The following is a 19671-nucleotide window of genomic DNA, read 5'->3' as shown; positions in this document are numbered from 1 at the left end:
ACTCCTTGCAGGGAACCTGATGCAGGACTCGATCCCAAATCCCGGGATCACGACCTGAGCCGAAAGCAGGTGCCCAAACCCTGAGCCACCCAGGTGTCCCTGTTTCTTTCTTTTCCTTCTTTTCTTTTCTTTTCTTTTCTTTTCTTTTCTTTTCTTTTCTTTTCTTTTCTTTTCTTTTCTTTTCTTCCTTTTCTTTCTTCTCTTCTTTTCTTTGCCTTATGCCCACTCTGGGGCTTGAACTCACAACCCTGAGATCAAGAGTTGTAGGCTTTACTGACTGAGCCAGACACAGGACCCCTTAATTTCCTTCACTTTTAAAGTTGAGTAATATTCCATCTCATGTTTATATCACATTTTGTTTAGGACACTTGGGTTGATTCTACCTTTTAGCTATTGTGAATAATGCTGCTATGAACATGGGTGTGCAAATATGTCTTTGAGACCCTGCTCTCAGTTCTTTTGGGTATATATCTGGGGGTCAAATTTCTGGATCATCTGGTAACTCTGTTTTTAGTATTTTGAGAAACCACCATACTGTTTCCACAGTGATTGCACTATTTTATATTCTCACCAACAGTGCACAAGGGTTCCACTTTCTCTGACCAACACTTGTCATTGTCTGTTTTCTGGAAATAGCCATCCTAATGTGAAGTGGGATCTCATTGTGGTTTGGATCTACATTTCCTCTAATGATTAGTGATATTGAGCTTCTTTTCACGTGTTTATTGACCGTTTGTAGATTTTAGGAGAAATGTCTATTTAAGTCGACCCATTTTTTAATCAAGTTGTTTTTTTGTTGTGTTGATTGTAGGAGTTCTTTATACATGCTGGATATGACTTGCAAATATTATTTTCTGTAGGTTGCCCTTTCCTTCTGATAATTATGGAAGAGACTTTCTCAGTGACCACCATGAAGCGCTGAAAGTTTTCCTAGTGGGATGCCTGGGTGGCTCAGTGGTTGAGTGCCTGCCTTCGGCCCAGGGCGTGATGCTGGGGTCCTGGGATCAAGTCCCACATCGGGCTCCCTGCAGGAAGCCTGCTTCTCTCTCTGCCTATGTCTCTGTCTCTCTCTTTCTGTGTCTGTCATGAGTAAATAAATAAAATCTTAAAAAAAAAAAAGTTTTCCTAGTGGACATAAATATATATCTTTCCCCCTTTTTTTAAGAGGGAAAAGATTTTATTTATTCATTCATGAGAGAGAGAGAGAGGCAAAGACACAGGCAGAGGGAGAAGCAGGCTCTTTGTGGGAGCCTGATGTAGGACTCAATCCCAAGACCCTGGGATCACACCCTGAGCTGAAGGCAGATGCTCAACCACTGAGCCACCCCGGCATCCCTCCCCCTATTATATTTTCATGAACATTTCCCCATATCATCAGATACTCTTAAAAAACTTCATTTTCAGTGGCAATCTAATATTCCTTCTTACTGACAAATCTTAGTTTATCTGGTCATTCTCCTAATATCAGACACAATATATCCCTATTGTGAATGAAGCCAGGATGAACATACTGGTGACTAATTCTTTAGGAACATCTCTCATTATTTTCTCACAATTGATTCCTGGAAGTGGAATGGGCTGACTCAGATGGTTCTTAGTCATCATGTTCATTTTCCTTATGATCTGTGCCAATTTCATCCCATCAGCAGCAGGATAAAAGTGATCCTCTCTCTAATCTTGCCAACGTTGAGTATTATGCTTTTAAAAATCTAATGTGAAATACAAATGTTGATAATATATATTTTTAAATTGTGTATTGTGTGTTGCTATGTGCCAGGCACTGTGCTACGCCCAGAGGATACAGATAAGTAAGACAAAACCCAATCCTGGGACAATGATTCAATGATTCTGGAGCATTGTCCAGTCACCAGGCATCTATGACCTGCTTTGGGCTCTGAGATTTCAGTTATCATTGTTTTTTCTTCATCCTCATGATTTATGGTAACTTAAAGCTGGGAGAGCAATTTCTTACCCGTTCTCTGGGTAAGTTCTCACAGCAGCCCTCCTGGGGGCAAATAGGGAAACGAGGTCCAGAAAGGTGAATTAACTTGCCCAAGGACATACAGCCAGTTAAATGCCTGAGGAAGAAGCAATTAGCAGCCAACTCCCGTCTGGTTTTCTTCAGAAAACATCAAAGATGCGAGTTTAGAAGGCATTAGCTTGATTCTCAGCTGGCAGGGCCTCTCTCAGGTCCCAGAGCCTCATCGACACTGGGCACTCAGCCAAGCAAGAACCATCCAGGTTGTCTCAGGTGCTTGGCCTCCATTCAAGCCCAGCATCTTGTTTCTTCTGGAAAGGGGCTCTGGGATGCCACCTTCTTGCATTCTAATAAATCATTCCCTTTACAGCCCTTTTTTAAAAAATTGAGGTATAGCTGACATAATATTATATCAATTTCAGGTGTACAACTTAATGATTTGATATTTGTATATGTTGCAAAATGATTACCACAATAAATCCAGCTAGCACCCATCACCACACACAGTTACAAAAAGTTTTTTTTCTTAATGAGAACTTTCAAGATCCACTCTTTCAGCTACTTTCAAATATGCAATATAAAGATCATTAACTGGGACGCCTGGATGGCTCAGCGGTTGAGTGCCTGCCTTTGGTCCAGGGCGTGATCCTGGAGTCCCGAGATCGAGTCCCACATCGGGCTCCCTGCATGGAGCCTGCTTCTCCCTCTGCCTGTGTCCCTGCCTCTCTCTTGGTGTGTCTCTCATGAATAAATAAAATAAAATAAAATAAAATAAAATAAAATAAAATAAAATAAAATAAAATAAAATAAAAAGATCATTGACTATAGTCACTCTGCTGTATGTTACCTACTCAGGACTTATTCATTCTATAACTGGAAGTTTGTACCGTTTGACCCCCTTCACCCATTTGGCCCACCCTCCACTCACCACCTAAGGCAACTACCAAACCAATTTGTTCTCTGTTTCCATGAGCTCACATTTTCATTGTTATTGCGGTTTGTTTGTTTTTGATGTTTGGTTTCCACATATAAGTGTGATTATAGGGTATTTATCTTTTTCTGTCTGACTTATTTCAGTCACTTTTGCAGTCTTTTTACACAACCCCCTTTCAACCCTCTTTTGCAAATGATATTACATTTTCCAAAATATCCAACTCTCTTAACCAGCAGGACTCCTTACATTTGCAATTATTGTTTCCCTGGAGGACACTAAGGCCTTCATCCAAAAAAGGTAGAAAAGACACCCACCATTTACAGAGCACCTACTGAGTGCTAGGCACTGGCTCACACCATATCTCAGTCAATTCTCACAACAAACTGGGGCAGTAGTATTAATAGCCCCATTTTGCAGATGAGGAAACTGAGTCCAAGAGAGTTAATGTGATTTACACTGAATCATTCAGCTATCTGGTGAGAGGTGGAGCAGAGATTAAACCTAAGAAAACCTAAGACCATCTTGACCCCACAGGCTTGTTATTTTTCATAGCCCAGAGCTGCACTATCCACTTAAACTCAAATTAATTCAAATTGAGTAAATATAATTCAGTTCCTCAGGAGCATTAGCCATATTTCAAGCGCTCAATAGCCACATGTGATTGGTAGGTACCATATTAGACAATGCAGACATAGAATATTTCCATTACTGTATAAAGATTTTTTTGGACAATGCTGCTCTAGAATGTCAGAGGGAAGAAAGGAAATTTGGTGATTTTCCCATTACAAGAGGAGTCAGGCCATCTGTTATTTGTCAACCCTGTGGGGTGTCCGTCAGAAGTTATTTTTCCTGGGTGAGGTCATAATAAAACTGCCCATGGGTGTCCAGGCTATGATTTACCTTTCTCCTGGTTTAGTAGGAGACTGCAAGCTGGTTCCATTCAGTCCAACCCAGGCTAGGTACCAGCATATCCCTTTCTTCACTTTCCTCCTCCTCCCAACTGCCTAAGTATCCAGTGCCCTCCACTGTTGCAGAGCATTTGGGATGCCTCCAGCCACTAAAATGGGATGTCCTCACAGGATAAGACAGATGAGGACTGAGCAAAATTGCATGGCACAGAGGGCTTCGTTCTGGCTGGGTGGTCACTGGGTGTCACGTTTGCCACCGGGCAGAGATATCCTCACTGAGTGACAATGAGGGGGAGGACTGATGGAGCTCATTGGCAAGGAGATGTCTGGTTGTAATGAGATATTTTTTTCTTGCATAGCAACACAACTCTTTCCAATGTTTGGGAGTTCTCATTTTGTACATGAAGGTAGTATTTCTGCCACCAGAGAAACCCAAAAGTTCAGATGTTTGCTTTAACAGCTTCTACTACAGGTAAGAGATAGACATGTGATCAAAACTTAACCACTCATGGCAGCCAGGGTGGCTCAGTGGTTTAGCGCTGCCTTCAGCCCAGGGCCTGATCCTGGAGACCCGGGATCAAGTCCCACGTTGGGATCCCTGTGTGGACCCTGCTTCTCCCTCTGCCTGTGTCTCTGCCTCTCTCTCTGTGTCTCTCATGAATAAATGAATAAAATCTTAAAAAAAAAAAAACAAAAAAAACAAAACACCTCACCCATTCAGAGCTTGGGTTACAAAGGAGCTGGGACTATGGAGAATCCTTATGGGGAGGGTGGATGAGAGTAATATTGAGACAATGCCCATGGTCTGTGGTGAAAGTTGGGCATCCACCAGTCTGGCCAATAGTACATGCTCCCACATGACCTGGCCTTCCTCATTCCTAGCCACTTCTAGAAAATTCCTGGTGATTTTTTGAACTTCCCATTACCCCTTTAATGAATCTCATTTCTGTTGCCTTCAGTTAGAGTTGGTTTCTATTGCTTTTGATGAATAGTGCTCACTGGAATTAGATCATTTCTAGTTCGGAGTTTGCTCCATTTGGTAGGGAGGAGTCTCTTCTCTGGCCCCCATGATCTTTTGTTCCCACCCCATTGGCCTCATTCCCCTTGTTGCATTCTTACCATCGTTTCCCTCAAACTTAGCAAACCTCTGGAAACGAGGTCGGAAGCTCTGATCTGACTTGTTAATACTTCTTTCATTCTGAATCCCCTCTCCAGGAATTTGGGGACTTAGACAATCTTTTCCCTATTTTTCTTCCAAAATAACTCTTTCCTGAGCAATAAATGCCTCACAGTCCAGGTTGGATCAAAAAGGTATCACACTGTGAAAAGGAAATGGAACATACTAGTAATGTATCAAAAAACTTATCCTACCACCCTAAACTAACTACCACAGTTTTCCCAGACCAAGTGTTTTCTTGGGACATGAGACTTTTGGTGCTTAAACAAGGAAAGTCTTGTGCAAACCAGAAGGAGTTGGTCACTCTATGCTTTAGTACTACTATTACTCTTACTAATCCTATTCCTCTACACAGTGTTATACAGATTGCTGTGGACACAATCAGCACCACACTGTCATCAACACATCAGCAGTGCTTTATTAAATGTCCTTTTTCTTTCTGATTAAGTGAAAAAAAATCTTACGATTGTTTAAATTTCCATTTCCTTTATTTTATTTTATTTTTTACTAAATATTTCATTTATTTATTCATGAAAGACACAGAGAGAGGCAGAGACATAGGCAGAGAGAGAAGCAGGCTCCATGCAGGGAGCCCCACGTGGGACTCGATCCCAGGTCTCCAGGATCATGCCCTGGGCCAAAGGCAGGTGCCAAACCGCTGAGCCACCCAGGTGTCCTCATTTCCTTTAATATGAGTGAGCAGAAGCATGATTTTGCATGTTTAAAGGCCATGTTTTCTATTCTTTTTCTTGGAAATATCTGTTCGTCCCCTTTAATCCACGTTTGTTTTTGAAAATTATGAAGCAATAAAGACACCCAGTTTAATATGGTGGTTTGATGACACCTATATGAACTCCACTTTCTATATTTATTTATTTGTTTGTTTTAAAGATTTTATTTATTTATTCACAAGAGACACAGAGAGAGAGGCAGAGACACAGGCAGAGGGAGAAGCGGGCTCCAGGCAGGGAGCCCGAGGCGGGACTCCATCCTGGGTCTCCAGGATCACACCCTGGACTGAAGGCGGCGCTAAACCACTGAGCCACAGGGGCTGCCCGAACTCCACTTTAAAAAAAAAAAAAGATTTTATTTATTTATTCATGAGAGATACACAGAGAGAGGCAGAGACATAGGCAGAGGGAGAAGCAGGCTCCCTGTGAGGAGCCTGATGCAGGACTTAATCCCAGGATTGCAGGATCATGCCCTGAGCTGAAGGCAGACACTCAAGCACTGAGCCACCCAGGTTCCCATGAACTCCACTTATATGACAACAAAGAATTTAAAAAAATGTATCATCCCATGATGCTAATGGTACAGGAGGAAGATATTAGTGGTCCAGCAAGCTTTTGGCCAACAAAGACAGAGGGTAAGTAGTAACTGACTTAATAGAGGGAGGAAGTTATGCCTCAGACTCTGCAGAAGGGAATATTGATGACTGAAAGATGAATCCAGAATGCTTCCACAGAGAGTATGGATGCTAAAGTTGAGGAAATCTCCCAGAGAGTAGAACCAAAGCAAAAAAAATTTTTTTAAAAAGAGGGAAAATAAGAGAAAAACAATGAGAATATTAAGAGCTCAGTTCATGTGGTACAACTTCTGACTAAGAGATGTTCCAGAAAGAGAACAGAAGGGGAAAAAATAGGAGAAAATTATCAAAGAAATAATATAAGAAAATTTCCCAGGATAATGAGATACAAGTCTCCAGATTGAAAGGATTCAGCTAGCACAATGAGGAACAGCACTCACTGGGGGGAATCATCATTAAATATCATAACATTAGATAAAGAGAACAGCGTAAAAGTTTCCAAAGATTAAAAAAAGAGAATTAGTCATATACAAAGGAACAGGATTCAGAATAGTGTTAGAGGTCTTAAATGTAGATACCAAAAGATAGTAGAGCAAGGCCTTGAAAATTCCAAGAGAAAATAATTTTCGACCTAGATTACTATACCTTGCTAAACTATTAATCAAGTGTAAGAACAGTATAATGACATATTTAGACAAACAAGGACTAAACATAGTTGCTTCCATGAACGTTTTCTTAGGAATCTAGTGAAAGATGTGCTACACAGAAATGAAGGGGTAAATCCATAAACCAGAAGGCACTGGGTCTAGGGAACTGGGAATCCAAGCCAGGAGAAAGACATAGGAAAGACAGAGAATGACAGTTGTGCATTAGGTTTGCAGAGCAGTAGTCCAGATAGGAGTTGAGGTCTTCAGGAGAAAAAAAACAAAGCAAAACTCATGTACTATTTGTGATGTTTAAGTATCCTGAAAATTCATTGCTGAGCATTTTCCTGATTTATTGACCTTATACAAAGAAAATTGACAATAGCTATAAAGAAAACTAATGAGGGGATCCCTGGGTGGCTCAGCGGTTCGGCACCTGCCTTTGGCCCAGGGCGTGATGCTGGAGTCCCGGGACTGAGTCCCGCGTCGGGCTCCCTGCACGGAGCCTGCTCCTCCTCTGCCTGTGTCTCTGCCTCTCTCTCTCTCTCTCTCTCTCTATCATGAATTAAAAAAAAAAAATCAAGACAATTATTAGCCTTAGAAAGCACCAAAAGATGTGGAAGAAATGAAACATAAACTTAATGAAACATGAACATAAATACATTATTTGATTTAGTAGAAAACAGTATTTGTAGTCATTATAGGGTAAACATGATTTACCTACTTAATTTTATTGAATAATGGTGAATAGTAGTGTAGGTTAACAGGAGAAGGAAGTAAACTGGGACCCAGAGGATGATTCAGAATTAGGTATCTTCATTGGGACCAGTTAACTACTGTGACAAAAAGCCTCCACATCTCAATCACTGAATCCAACAAAAGTTTATTTCCTTGTCCATCTTAAATAATGGAGGTTGGCCGGCTTCCTGGCCAGCTCTCCTCTAAGGGGTGTCTCATTGATCCAGTTTCTTTCTTTCTTTCTTTTTTTTTTTCATTGATCCAGTTTCCTTCCATTTTCGGCTCAATCATTTCCGAAAGCCTTGGAATGCTTCACTTTTTTTTTTTTTAAGTTTTTATTTTAATTCCAGTTAGTTAACATACAATGTTGTAAGTTTCAGATGTACAATGGAGTCCTTCATTTTAAAGCAGAGAAAGTGTGAACAGGTATATGGGAGGTTTTTATGGGCCAGGCCTGAGAATGCACACATCATATTCAATTGGCCAGAAATTGGTCTTAACTGCAAGGGAGGCTGAGAAGAGGGTAGTCAGTCTAGTTGTGTGTTCAGGAGCAAGGAAGAAAGGGGAGCAAGTACCAATATCTGTTAGAATAGGTAAAGGCAAGGTGTGGAGTGAGGAAGAGCAAGCATCTCAGTATCCATTCATGTAATACATATTTATTGAACACCTACCATAGACTAAGCAAGGTTTTAGGCATGGCAGCTATAGTGGTAAATAGAGACTCTGCTCTTGTGGAGCTTCTGTTTGGTGAGGAATGGCATATGGATTTTTTTTTTTTAAGTGGGTCCCATGCCCAGTGTGGAGATGAACACGAGGCTTGAACTCATGAACCTGAGATCAAAACTTGAGCTGAAATCAAGAGTCAGAGGGTTAACTAACTGAGCCCCCCTAGGCCCCCAGCATATGGATTTTTATGGGGGTGGTGGTGGATTAGAACCTAGCCTTTCAGACCAATGTGGCTGCAACAGACTTGTCTCAATCTTGTAGGAAGTCATAATGGCTTTAGATTTGATTCTAAGAGCAGTGAGATTCCATCAAAGGATGTTAAGCCAGCAATACGACATGATTTATTTTACCTTTTGAAGTGATCAGCCTGGCTCCTTAGGGGAAAACGGCTTGGCAGGGCAGGGCTGGACATGAGTGGAAGCAGGTATCAGGGTGGCACTGGAGATGGAGAAAGGTGGAGAGATGGGAGAAATATTTGAGAGGCAGATCCAGAGAGATGATGCGTGAGTGGATGAGGGAGTGAAGGAGAGGGAAGAAAGAGGGGTAATTCCTAAACTTTTATGGCTTGAGTGACTGAGTGACCCTACAAGTCTTAGCAGCAGTTCGGGACTTAAGTCAGATAATGGGTTTGAAAGCGCTTTGGGAAAGGTCAACTGGCAGCTGAAAACGCGTGACCTCGCGTGGCTCGACCAAGGCGCTGAGTCCCATTTTACAGATGGGGAAATTGAGGCACGAGAGCCTGGCAGATGGAGGCAGGGCACAGCGCGCTCGCCTCACACCTCCTGGGTGGGTGAAAGGACCGAGGCGCGCTGGGCGCCTACTAAGCGCCAGTGCGGTGCCCGGCCCCGCTCCCTGCGCCGGCTTCCCTGTTCGCCGCTCGTGCTCCAATAAAGTTATTGAAATTGACATCGGTTGCTAAGGAAGTGGGTCGCTGAGCCGGGTTGCTAAGGAAGTGAGCGGCCGCCGTCTCTCCCCATCCGGGGCAGCGGGGAATGGCTGAGCCCGGGGCTTGCCGCCGCCCCCGCCGCCGCCGCCGCCGCCGCCGCCCGCTGTCGGCTCGCGCCGCAGGTGAGTCGGGGAGGGGCCCGAGCTCCCTCCGGGCAGGCCCGTCGCGCCCGCCGCTAGCGATCCGCCCGGAGGCCCGCCCCGGCGCCGCCGCCTGGCTCTGCTGCTCCACGAGCCGGAGCATCCTCTGCCCAGCCTCCCGGGCATCCTCCGAGGTCCGGGCAGCCTCGCCCCTCCTCCTCCGGGCGGAGGTGCGGCCAGACCCTTCGACCCGGCCTCGAGGCGTCGGGCTCCGTCCGGAGGGCTCTGGGGCCGCGGTCAGAGACCAGCTCCGGAGAGAGGCAGGGCAGCGAGAGCCCGGGGTCCGAACCTCGCCGCTGCCCCTGGCGCGCTGTGTGACCTTGGGCAGGTCCCTTCCCCGGTCGGGCGTCAGTTGACTGTTTACCCAGGGATCTCCTAACACTTGATGCTCAGAGCGGTTAAGATAATGAGTTATGTACGTTGAAAGTGCCCTGAATGGGGAGAGGGAGAATTCTTAGGGCACACTGGAATGGGGACCAGGGCTCCAGTTTCCAGCCGACAGTGTCTGAGTTGGAGACTCTGCATCTACAGTTAGTAATTGTGTGGCCTTGTCTTGGGCAAGTTAATCTCTGAGCCACCTTTTCTTTATCTGTATAACGAGTTGATGAACCCATGCAGATAGCCAGTGAAACAGGGCATGTCAAGTAGCTTGGCACAAAGCAAGTGCCCGACAAGCTATCAGGAGGTGTGAGGGGTGGTTTGGGCGAGGCTTCCAGGAGATGACTTTGGGACTGGTAGGATTTAGGTGTATAGACTACGAGCTCCTGTGTGTCTTCCTTTGCTGTTGACATCCTCTTGCCCCCAGTTTCACTTTTCCATGCTGCTCAGACCCAGGGAGGTGATGTGGACCTGCACAAGTGGCCCTGGTGGTGGGAACCCCTGAGAGCAAGTTGTAGGTGATTGGGATTATGGTCTTATTTTCACATACTTGGGCTTTGTTGACTCTTTCAGAGAGCAAAAGAGTCTTTTCCTGTGTCTTTTGGAAAGTGCTTAAAGCTTAATCACTCTTTGAAAGTATATGATTAAGAAGCACTTTTCGGGTACATTATCTCACTTAATCTTCACCTAGACTTTGCCAGGTAGGTGGTGGTGGTGTCTGCATTTCACAGGTAAATCCTATATTTCCCCCTGTACCCCGCTGTCTCAACAGTAGCTGTTACAAAGCCGCTGTGTATTCTTTCATTTTTTCTAACCGCTATGGCTAGAGCCTTTTTTTCCAGTGGCAAGGAAGTAAGATCTTTTAATTTTCTTTTTTTAAGATTTTATTTGTTTATTCATGAGAGACACAGAGAAAGAGGCGGAGACATAGGCGGATGGAGAAGCAGGCTCCCTGCAGGGAGCCCGATGTGGGGCTCCATCCCAAGACGGAGGGATCACGACCTGAACTGAAGGTAGATGCTCAACCACTAAGCTGCCCAGAACCACTAAGCTGCCCAGGTGTCCCAGGAAGTAAGATCTTATATAAAGCTTCATTTAAATATATATCATTCAAAATGTGGACCTCACAAAAGAGCTGGCATATTCAAAAGAGGATTTCTCTGTCCCTCAGTCCCCTCCTCTTTAAAATGGAAGAAGAGGACTAGATGACATCTGAAGGCCCTTTCAGTGCTGTTGTACAATTCTGATTGCAAGCTAGCGTTTTAATAGCGTGGAGTCCGGCTGTCTGGGTTCAAGGCTTGGCTCTGCCACCTTCAAGCTGCGTGCCACTGAGCAGTTGACTTCATCTCCGTGCTGGCTTCCTCATCTGTAAAATGAGGATAATAATAGTATCTACCATGTATGTATGGCTGTTGTGAGGATTCATTTGAGTCTAATATATGTAAAGTGCCTGGCATTTTTGATAAATGTTAGCCATTATTATTTGGGCTTAACATAGCACCCATACAATACTTTATATTCTATTTATGGTTGGTGAGTGAATAAATTAAAAATTAAAGTATGTGCTCCTAACAGCAGGTTTGTCAACCTCAGAAGGTCACTGCAAGCTTGAAGCAGTAGCTGTCAGAGTATAACATAAACGTTAGTATTATTACAGGGTGGCTCCAGGAGCCTATAACTCCATGCTACAATGGGTTGCAAAGAAAGATGAAAGCTCATGGTAGGATGTTAGGTGTGGTAGCCCAACTCTCAATTGAATAAACATGTACTAAGTCCCTCTGTTGCCAACTGCAACAGAAGGTGTTGAAATCAGTCCCCATTCCATATACTTCAAGGACCTCCAAGCTTAGTTTGCATATTACTAGCTTTGCAAATAATGTGACTTCTTTAAATGAATTCACATCTTGTGTTTGCCCCTACTGCAGAGTAGAACTGCTGGTTCAAATCTTTTTTGTGTCCTAGGCTGCTGTTGGGTTCCTGGGTTAGACGCTTCATTTTGACAACTGATGTATGGGTCCCTGAGAAAGAGTCTTCTCTTCTGCTGGTAATAATACGGTACTGTCTGCATGGTACCTAGTGGTTTACAAAAGTGTTTAAGTGAGTTAAGTGAGTGTTTAAATGAGTTTCACTCATTTGGTGTTATTAGTAGCCCTACAAGGAAGATAAGGTGCAGATTTAAGATCCTCATTTTGCAGGCAAGGGACCTGAGGTAAGAGAAGCCATGCTGCTAGTAAATGGCCCATTTCACCTGGGAATTAGGTCTTCTGGCTCTGGATTCAGTTTTATTCATTCAATATTTGCTGAGCGCCTGGTATGTGTCAGGCCCTGTTCTAGCCTGGAGACAGGATGGTTAGATGAGGTCCTTGCTTTCATGCAGTTTACATTCCAATGGCAGCAACAGAAATATAAATCCATAAATGAACAAGGTAATTTGGACAGAAATAAGGACTGTGATGACAGAAAGAGTAACTTCTTATGGAGATTAAGGTGCTGCTACTTTAATCGGATGGTCAGAGAAGGCCTCTCTCTAAGGTGGTGATTTTTAAAAAAATATAATTAATTAATTAATTAATTAATTAATTTGAAAGAAAGAGAGAGCATGAGGGGGGAGGGGCAGAAGGAGAGGGAGAGAAAGAATCCCAAGCAGACTCTCCACTGAGCACTGAACCTGATGTGGGGCTTGATCCCAGGATTCTGAGATCATGACCTGAGCCAAAATCAAGAGTTGGACGCTTAACTGACTGAACCACACTGGCGCCGCTAAGGTGGTGACAGTTTTGCTGAGATTTGTTGCCAGAAAGGGGCCAACCATTTGGAAATGTGGCAGAAGGAACAGCTAGGGTAAAGGGTCCAAGGGAACAAGCTTGGTAAGTTCTGGGAACTGAAAGAAGGCTCCGAGTGACTGGAGCAGATGAGTTGGAGGTGAAAGGAGAGGGAGAATGGAGAGGTGGGCCAATTTGGAGGGGTGGGGGCTTGTAGGCTAGAGTAAGGGATTTTGATTTGATTCTAAAAGTGTGGGAAGCCACTAAAGGCTTTAAGAAGGAGAGTGACAATAGTCTATATTTTGTTTTGTTTTGTTTTAAATCACTTTGGTCTCTGTGTGGCCAATGAATTTTAAGGTGGATAAGCATGGCAGCTGGAAGGGAGGTTAGGAGGCTAGTAGAGAGGTGATGGTACCCTGCTGGAGAAGTAGCAGTGGAGATGGCTAGCAGAGGGTGGATTGAGGATGTGTTTTGGAGTCAGAACCAGCAGGATGGTGGTTGGGAAAAGAGCCGAAGGAATTAAGGATGACTCCTGGGTTTTTGGCCTGAGCAGTTAGGTAGATGTTGGTGGTGCCATCTGCCCCTAAATGATGAAAGAATTTTTAGATAAGGTGCCCAGTGAGGAAGAATTAGCAGTGGCTCACTCTGAACTTGTTGGAGGGGCAGAAGGTATAAACATCACACCTTATAGTCCTTGGGGAAGAGATCCCAGCTTATGCTGCAGGAAGACAGCCAGATGCATCTCATTGAAGCCCCCACCTTGGACATCCGCAATCCCTACTTTCCTTGCACTCTGGCTCTTTGCCAGTTTGTGGAGTGGCAGGCATGGGCTTTGCCAGGGCAGTGTCCATCTGTCTCATGCTGTTGGTGTTGCTGTCCTGACTTGAGATCTTGGCTGATGAAGGCTGGAAGCAGGCTGGCCGGCTCTGAGAGAGAGAATGGAATCACTGGTGAAGCTCACTGTCAGTGCCTCACATGGCCACAGTTTCCCTGCCAAAGTGGTTCTTTCTTTAGCCATCAAATGACATTTCTAAAGTTTCAGAGCTTTGGATTTGGGGATCCCTTGAGAAGCTGTTGTGTTCTGCCAGAATTCCTAGAGGATTCTTGAACGGAGTATCTCTTCTGAGCAAGAGAATTCAAGCCTTTTTTTTTTTTCATATATGCTAATAATGGCTTTTGTAAATTTAGTCTTTACAATGTTGTAAGTTCCATACTAGGAATAATAAGACTGATGATCCCACCACCTTCACTTATATAGCCTTGTTTAGAATGCTCTTTCCTATGCATTCTTATTGACTAATGCCAGTCAGTGGAGCCCATGTGGAATATGTACTATCCTCAGTTTACAGATGAGGCATTGAGATGCTAAGAGGTCATTTGTTTTTGTCCATAGTGTTAGGCACCTGCTAGGTGCTGGGTTTGGTAGGTTCTTGCTGCTCTGAGTGTGTTTTGTGTGACAGAAATACCTATGTCTCCTGAAAGCTTGTTAGAAATCTGGGCCTAGGGGCACCTGAGTGGCTCAGTTGGTTAAGTGTCTGCCTTTGGCTCAGGCCATGATGCCAGGTCCTGAGATCAAGCCCCACATTGGGCTCCCTGCTCAGTGAGACAATGAGAGTCTGCTTCTCCTTTTTTTTTTTTTTTTTTAAGATTTTACTTATTTATTCATGAGAAAGAGAGAGAGGCAGAGACACAGGCAGAGGGAGAAGCAGGCTCCATGCTCACCAAACCGCTGAGCCACTCAGGGATCCCCCTGCTTCTCCTTTCTTTCTGCTGCTTTCCCTCCTCGTGTTCTCTCTCAAATAAATAAATAAATAAATAAATAAATAAATAAATAAATATAATCTTTAAAAAAAAAGAAGAAGAAGACGAAGAAATCTGGGCCTAGATCTAATATACCAAGCTGCATTTTACCAAGAACCCCTGGTGTGTCCTGTGCAAGTTAAAGCTTGAGGTACACTCATTTGGTAATAAATGGCAAAACTAGGCCTTGCCAATGATAATGATAATAAAAGTAATAGGAATAGCCAACAGTTATTGAGCCAAGCACTATCTTAAGTACTTGACACAGGTTATCTCATTTAGTCCTCAAGGCAACCCTGAACATGGGTACTATTATGAACCTGACTTTTCAGAAGAGGAGAGTAGAGGCACACAAAAGTCAAATAACTCCTAGATCTGCTGAGTCCAAGTCCATTGCTCCTTCTACCACTGAGTTGTTCATTCATCTTTCAGGTGGGTAGTACATCCCTGCTGTCTTTGAGAGCCATTCTCTTCTGTTCGTGGGTAACTAATGTCGGAGGCTGATGAAAAAGTGTCTTCAAAGAATGTTTGAAGAAATCAGGGGGAAAACCGTTGAGCTACTTTAACTGAATCTGGATGTCAGTCACTTGGCCGATAAGTCAGTAAATAGATATCCAGTGTATAAGATAAGCCACCTCTCACACTTAGCAGCCCGACACTCGAGGCCCAAACCGCTGACACGGGTAGGACCTGCAAGCTTGTACGGAGTCATTCGGCCCTACCCTGATTGTTTGTTTGTTTCTTTCTTTCTAAATTTTATTTATTTATTCAAGAGACAGGATGAGCAAGAGAGAGAGAGCACGAGCAGGGGCAGAGGGAGAGGGAGAAGCAGGCTCTCTGCTGAGCAGGAAGCCCGATGCGGGACTCGATCTCAGGACCCCAGGACCATGACTTGAGCTGAAGGCAGATGCTTAACCTACTGAGCCCCCCAGGAACCCCCCTACATTGTTTCTTGATGGTGGTGATAACATCTGTATGGGTGAGAAGAAAGCAGCCCAAGTCCCACACCACTTGCTGACTAACTACAAAGATTCAGCTTTTTGGTGCTTCAGTTTTCCCTGTCTGCCCAATGGGCTCATTATTTTCCTTTCAACATCACCTGATCTCCCCAGAGTCTTAGAAAGATTTCTTGGTCAAAGAGTATGCCATCACAGGATGTGTGAAAAGTGGGTAGGATCTGGAGGGTTGGGCAAGAATTTTAGTAGCAGTTCTGCCGTTCACTGTGTGACCTGGGGCAAATAACTCAACCTCTAGGGCCCTTAGTTTCTGTGTATGCAAAATAAGGACCTGGGACAGCCTTCTTAGGCTCTTCCAGCCCTGCCTAGAAGACTGAACATGGAGTTGAGTGGTATTTTCTTCCTTGGTGACTTCATGCTGGGCTATCACCCAGACCTTGCAGGGTGGGGCTTTTAGAGCATATTTCTTGGCAGCCAGAGATCATTGATTGCAATCAGTTCATCTTATCAGTGTCACACATCTGCACTGCAGCTCGGGATGTTCATGTTTAAGGCTCAATTAGTCATGGTGACACATTGTGTCTTCTCACTTTGTCACACTGCAGGCATTGAGCTCTTCACACACAGGCAGATCTATCTTTAGTATGCTGATTTATTTAAATCAGGGTTTGCATTAGAGAGCACCAATGATCATTGTGGTGGGTGTGGTTTTATTTTTAAAGTTTTTGGCAGGATATTTGCAGCACTTGCATTTTGTCATATTTGAACACGGTGTATAAATGGAAGCAAGTTCAAGGGAACTAGAAATTGCAGTAGATTATTGGGAGTTGAAACAGGATGCGTGCTGTTACCTAGTCTGGGGTCCTTCGTATCACCTTCAGCAGTGGTTCCAGGAAGTGCTTGCTTTGGGGGCTTTTGTGTGGGAATAAAGCAAATAGAAACTAAAAGCTCATAGCAGTCTCCGGAGGTATAGTAGATTGCAGTAATTATTAGTTTATAACACATTTCAATAACCTAAGCAAAAAAACTTAGCTAGTAAATCACAAAGATTCCATTCAGGTGAGATAAAATATCAGCTCAGGTTACTTAAGACAACCGCAAGAAGATAGTTCTTGGTGGAATTAGTTACTGGTTTTGCAAGATCTGCAGTAACGAATCAGATTCTAGCCTAAGAAATATATAGCATGTTTTTCCTTCCTTATTGCTTCAGTTGCCAACGTTTTAAATTAACTAGTTAATTGTTTCCCAGCATTTTTTATTTTTAAAGATTTTATTATTTATTCATTCATTCATTCATTCATTCATTCATGAGAGACACAGAAAGAGAGGCAGAGACATAGGCAAAGAGAGAAGCAGGCTCCATGCAGGGAGCTGGATGTGGAACTTGATCCCGAGATTCCAGGATCACACCCTTAGCCAAAGGCAGTCAACCGCTGAGCCACACAGGCGTCCCTCCAGCGTTTTTTAATAGAATTTTTTCCCCCTGATTATAAAAATAATGAATTTCTGTTGAGGAAAAATGAGGAAAGTCCTGAAGAGACTAAATAAGATTCACTTTGGGTCCCTGGTTGGCTCAGTCAGTGGAGCGTGTGACTCTTGATCTTAGGGTTGTGAGTTCGAGCCCTGTATTGGGTGTGGAGATTACTTAAAAATAAAAACTTAAAAAAAATGCTTTAAAAGATTCACTTTAAGTCCCACTACCCAGAACTAACCACTATAACATCTTACTATCCAAAGGCAAATATATCCTTAAATTATTTTTTCTCCAGGATGTATAGTTGTTACCTATTTCCCCTATTGTCATTTAGGCTAGTTTCAATATTAAATATTATAAACAGTGCTACAGAGAATAACTTGATGAATATCTTTGCGTAAACCTTTATCTGCATTTCTGACAATTTCTTTGAAATAGATGATTTGTGGGGATCCCTGGGTGGCTCAGTGGTTTAGCGCCTGCCTTTGGCCCAGGGTGCGATCCTGGAGTCCCAGGATCAAGTCCCGCGTCAGGCTCCCTGCATGGAGCCTGCTTCTCCCTTTGCCTGTGTCTCTACCTCTCTCTCTCTCTCTATGTCTATCATGAATAAATAAATAAAATCTTTTTTAAAAAAGAAGCTTATAAAAAATTAAATAGATGATTTGTTAAAAAAAATTTAATTATAAAGGCAGCCTCCTTCAATAATGTTTTTAACAAAGCAATGTCTAAATCAAGTTGCAAAAGCAGACATTATTACAATTTAGTGGGGAGGGATTACCTGTGAAAATGGTATCCTCTCTCAATTTCAGTAAACTTGTCTACTTGCAGGTATATTTTTAGATAAATATACCACCCAAAGCAGACTTTTCATTTTGCATTTGGAAATGTTCATTTAGCATTTCATAACCATGTTTTCATGTTACTATGTACCATTTACTACAAAGTAAATTCTCCCTGGATTGGGCATTTGTTTCCAGCTTTTTATAATCCCATATAGTGCTCTAATGAACATCTCTGCTTCTTTCTCAGCCTCATAAGAGAACAATTCTAAATAAATACTTTGGGGAAAGTTAGAACTTAAAAAAGTTCTAAAGGAGAACTGTATATTTTCTTTCTTAAAATCTTACTAGGATCCTCTAAAAGTATTTTTTAAAAACTGGCTCTAGGGATCCCTGGGTGGCGCAGCGGTTTAGCGCCTGCCTTTGGCCCAGGGCGCGATCCTGGAGACCCGGGATTGAATCCCATGTCGGGCTCCCGGTGCATGGAGCCTGCTTCTCCCTCTGCCTGTGTCTCTGCCTCTCTCTCTTTCTGTGTGACTATCATAAATAAATAAAAAATAAAAAATAAAATAAAAAAAATAAAAACTGGCTCTATTGAGGTATAATTCACATACCATAAGGATCTTCTAATAAGTTTTTTCAGTCCTCTTTGCTGCTTTTCCTTAATCCACTTTTCTTTTTGATACAGAATTCCCAATGTGGAAGACTCAGAACATGAGCATATTTAAACCCTCCATTCCCTGAATAGGCTGTTGTTTGGTGACATTAACCAGAAGTATTGTACATACATTGTCAGGTTTGTGCACTGTATGAGCTGTGAGAGCATGCTACCATTGTGGAATGGTGATTCCACAATGGTACAAATGTGCCATCGTTTGATGGCAGTACTGGTGAACCTTTTTTTTTTTTCCTTAATATTTTACTTATTTGAGAGACAGAGTGAGCAGGAGCAGGGGGAAAGGCAGAAGGAGAGAGAAAGGGAGAAGCAGACTCCCTGCTGAGCAGGGAACCGACTCTGGGCTTGATCTCAGGCCCCAGGGATCATGACCTGAGTTGAAGGCAGACACTTAACTGACTAAGCCATCCAGGCACCCCATTGCTGGACTTTTGGAGAGGGATTTTTTTTCTTTAAGTATTTTACTCATCATATTACTGAAATAAATCCTATGATTTATAGGAAATTCTGCTTCATAGACTTTGGGAACTGTTTACTATAGTTGTAGCACATTTGGCAGAGCTCCTCGAACATTAACGCACACACAAATCACTAGAAATTTTGATAAAATGGGATTCTGATTTGGGGTATCTAGATGGGGTTAGATTCTGCAGAGTTAAACCAGGTGGAACAGAAGACTTTAGGTGGCACTCAAATACCACATCCTTACTTACATTGAATGGCATGGTGAGCATTATTTCCCCCCTTATTTTAATTATTTTTATTTTTTATTTTTTTAAAAAAAGTATTATTTGACAAAGCGAGCGCTTGCACAAGTAGGCAGAGCAGCAGGCAAAGAGAAAGGGAGAAGCAGGCTCTGCACTCAACAGAGAGCCTGATGTGGGGCTCGACCCCAGGACCCTGAGATTATAACCTGAACCAAAGGCAGACACTTAACCCTTAACCAACTGACCCACCCAGGCACTGCCCCCTCTTTTTTTGTTTTTCAAGATTTATTCATTATTTGAGTGAGAGCCTGAGTGCAGGGGAGTGGGGAGGGATGGAAGAAAGGGAGAGAGAAACTCTAAGCTGACCACGCTTCAGCATGGAGTACAGAGCTCAAGCAGGGCTCTGTGTCTGGACCCTGAGATCAGGACCTGAGCTGAAACCAAGAGTTGGACTTAACCTTAGCCGATTGTGCCACCTGGTACCCTGAGCATTATTCCCTTTTAAACTGATTTAGTTCTTCTGACTGTGTCAAGGAGAATATTTGTTTGGTTCCTGTCTAACACTTGCTAAGCTGGCTTTCTAACCAGGGGTGATGAGACCTCAGCCCTTAGAGAAGCCACAGTATATAGCTAGAATTTAGT

The 19671-nt window shown here is 43.3% G+C and overlaps 1 protein-coding gene across 2 annotated transcripts in view; it reads left to right on the top strand.

The window, feature by feature from the left end:
• Positions 1-9373: 9373 nt before the first annotated feature.
• KIF3B (kinesin family member 3B) overlaps positions 9374-19671 on the top strand; it is a 45038-nt gene continuing 34740 nt past the window's right edge. Inside the window, exon 1 of one of the 2 annotated variants that reach the window (XM_041733197.1) lies at positions 9374-9479. The gene's annotated coding sequence lies outside the window, so the exon portion shown is untranslated. Of the gene's footprint in view, positions 9480-14768; positions 14870-19671 lie in introns of those variants that run through there. The other variant, XM_041733196.1, reaches the window with a different exon arrangement.

Source organism: Vulpes lagopus, chromosome 18 (assembly GCF_018345385.1).
Source record: "Vulpes lagopus strain Blue_001 chromosome 18, ASM1834538v1, whole genome shotgun sequence".
Taxonomy (NCBI): domain Eukaryota; kingdom Metazoa; phylum Chordata; class Mammalia; order Carnivora; family Canidae; genus Vulpes; species Vulpes lagopus.
Note: the sequence above shows the minus strand (reverse complement) of the source record. Positions and strands in the feature narration are given on the sequence as shown.